The sequence below is a fragment of the Mus pahari genome, chromosome 8, assembly GCF_900095145.1.
Source record: "Mus pahari chromosome 8, PAHARI_EIJ_v1.1, whole genome shotgun sequence".
In the NCBI taxonomy this organism is placed as follows: Eukaryota; Metazoa; Chordata; class Mammalia; order Rodentia; family Muridae; genus Mus; species Mus pahari.
In genome coordinates this window covers 45,701,234-45,704,531 of record NC_034597.1, presented here as the reverse complement: position 1 = coordinate 45,704,531, position 3,298 = coordinate 45,701,234, and the positions used below count along the sequence as shown (strand labels likewise).

General features: G+C 46.3%; 1 non-coding gene across 1 annotated transcript; it reads right to left on the bottom strand.

Annotated features, from left to right (window-relative positions):
• Positions 1-2,947: 2,947 nt before the first annotated feature.
• LOC115064653 lies at positions 2,948-3,054 on the bottom strand. Its single transcript, XR_003844469.1, has one exon. It is a non-coding gene; the product is annotated as a U6 spliceosomal RNA (small nuclear RNA).
• Between the last annotated feature and the right edge of the window lie 244 nt (positions 3,055-3,298).

Here is a 3,298-nt window from a genome sequence, read left to right as displayed (position 1 = left end):
GTCTGAAAAAGAAAATCTGCTTTTCTTAACATAGTTTCCACTTGAAGTGGAATAGCAGGACTTATGTAGAAGGCAGGGGAGGTCTTTCTCCCTGTGAATGGCAGCCCAGAAAATGTTTATTCCTAAGTATAAACAGTGCCTCAGAGGAGCCTGGGATGCAAAGGAGGATGGGCCAAAGAAACGTGAGGCCTTGACCCATGTCCCCTCTCTGACTTGGTTTGCGCCCCTCCCATCCCCTCACACACACCCCCACACACACCCACTGTACCCACAGCTCAGGAGAAACATTGCTGGTCTTGTGCTGCCCTGGAGGCTGAAGAGAGCAGCCAGGGTCATACTGCCCCCTGGTGGGAAGTTTCAGTCATGGGCTTTTTAGTCTGAGCAGGGAATTATGGGTTTACGGCTATTTGGAATTAGGATGTAGATATGATAGTTATTGTTTGGATTTTTTAAATGATAGTTATTGTTTGTTGGATTATATGAGAAAATTTTATTATTTCCATATGATATGTGAGGAAATTAAAGCTTAAACATTTTTCATGTTGTTGGGCTTAATGACACATGCTTAGGATTCCAGCATTTCAGAACTGAAACTGGAGGGCTGCTGAGGCTCCAAGGCCAACCTGAGCTATCTAGCTAGTGAGTTCCTGGGTAGCCTGGGCTATAAATCATGCCTCAAAAAACAGAGGCAAAACCAGTCAGGCGTGGTGGCGCACACCTTTAATCCCAGCACTCAGGAGGCAGAGGCAGAGGCAGGTGGATTTCTATGAATTCCAGGCCAACCCAGTCTTCAAAGTGAGACCTTGTCTCAAAACAAACAACAATGGAAACAAACAGCACAAACACACAAAACCACTCCTGTGTCTCACTGACAGCTTCTCTTCCATTCTTATGATCAGGAACACACAGCTTTGTGGGCATCTCTAAGTCCTGCCAGCCAAGCTGTAGTCAGAGGAGGGTGTATGTATATGCACACACAAACCTTCCAAATGGATTATGAAGTAAATCGGCTTTAAACTCTATTTGTCATTCAACAAACATTAAGACTGAGTGTGGTGGTCTTTGCTTGTAATTCCGGCAATAGGGAGGCTGAGGCAGGAGGATCAGAAGTTTGAGGACACCCTGTCTCAGGGAAACCAAACCAAACCAAACCTAAACAAACAAAAACCCAAACGGTAATGGGCCCTGAGGGTAAAGGCAATAGTATCAGGAGATCAAGGTCTTCCTTGGTCACTCAGCAAATTTGAGGCCAGCATGGGCTACGTGAGACCCTGTCTGCAAACAGCAATCAACTGATTCCGGACTGTGCCATGCACTGTGTTGGGGGCTGTGGGCACAAAGTTGGTAATTTGGGATCATCAAGTTTCATTGAAGAGTTAGGAAGCATGGTGACAGCATAGGCAAATGACCTTCAATAAGGGCGATCGTGGACAAGCCCCGAGGGACAATGGCAGTTTACAGCCGGGATCACTAACGTTTGTGTAGCTGGGCGTGGCCTATCAGAGACAGTGAGATTTAAAGCAATACCTGGAAGAGGGAGAGGCATTAACCAGGAGAGGGGCAAAGGCCGGGCAGACGAGCCAAACCGACCAGGCACAGAAGTCCAGAGGCAAGAGTGAGTAGAGACAAGGGTTGCTTCTTCTGCAGATGGTTAGAGGAGGACACAACGCCGAGGAAAGAGCCAGGAGACCGTAAGTCACATAGCCATATACAGTCATTGGCTGAGGGGCAGTGAGAAATTACAGAGAGGAATTAATTTGGTTTGGAAATGTGGGGGGTGGGGGGGAGGGTGTCTCACGTAGCCTGGCCTCACCCTTGAAATTACCATGTAACCGAGGATAACCTCCAGTTCCCAATCCTTCCTTCTGCTTCTTCCCCTCTTGTCACCCTGCTGGTTTTACATAGTGCTGGAAGTTAAACCCAGGGCCTCCAGCACACTGGGCAAATGTTTTACCAAGTGAGCTACATCCACATTCCTCACTGAAAAGTTTGAGATGATGAGATGATCATTTTTGTGTATGGTTCGAATCTCTTGACCTCAGGGTAGAAGACTCAAGCCTGACTATGTCCTGCCATTGGGGTAGTGGGGGTGGGGGATGGGGAAGGGTGGGGGAGCAACTGACATATCTAGGGAGCAGAGCTGATACAACTAGGCTTGCAGGATTTGGGTAGGTTTGAAGATGAGAAGGAAAAGGGTCTGGAGAGATGGCTCAACAGTTAGCTCTGGTGCTCTTCCAGAGGACCCAGGTTCATTTCCCAGCGCCCGCATGGCAGCTCACCACCACCTGTAACTCCAAGTCCAAAGGCCCCTCTGCTGGCCTCCTTGGGCACCAGGTAAACTTATGGGGTACAGACGTACATGCAGGCAAAACACCCATACACCACATTAAGTAAAATAATAGTGAGACAGAGAGGGGAGGAAAGAGAGCTATGGTTCTTTCTCAGCAAAGAGTGGTTGTATGCGTGCATGGGGAGAGGTGCTCAGGTTAACACAGATATTGGGTGTTTCCGAGGCTGTCAAGTAGAGGTGTTGGCATTAACATGGGGTGGTTAGCACTGGCTTGTTTCTTGTGGCACTAGAGATTGACTTTCGAACCAAACACAAGAGTCGGGAATAACCAACCATAACTGAACTTAAGAGCAAGTATTGAATTTATGATCTTCCTGCCTCCGGCTTCCTCATAGTAGGACTACAAGTGCCCATTGTCATACCTGGCCAGTCATTTGAGGTGTTTTTGTTTTGCTTTTCAAGTGTTTCAATACAGGATGTCCTGGAACTTGCTCTGTAGACCAGGCTGGTGTCAAGCTTAGAGTCACTTGCCACTGTCTCCTTAGTGCTGGGATTAAAGGTGCCGCCACCACCAGGTTGTCATTTGAGGGGTTTTTTATCTTTCTTTCTTTCCTTCTTTCTTCCTTTTTCTTTTTTTTTCTTTTCTTTTTCTTTTTTTTAAATATGGAACACTTCATGAATTTGCATATCATCCTTGCACAGGGGCCATGTTAATCTTCTCTGTATCATTCCAATTTTAGTATATGTGCTGCCGAAGGGAGCACTTTTATTTTTTATTTTGATTTATATGAGAACACTGTATCTGTCTTCAGACACACCAGAAGAGGGTATCAGATCCCATTACAGATGGTTGTGAGCCACCATGTGGATGCTGGGAATTGAACTCAGGACCTATGGAAGAGCAGTCATTGCTCTTAACTGCTGAGTCATCTCTCCAGCCCCCTGGGGGGGAGGTTGTTTATTTATTTATTTATTTTTCAATGTATTAGCTATTTTCTTCATTTACAT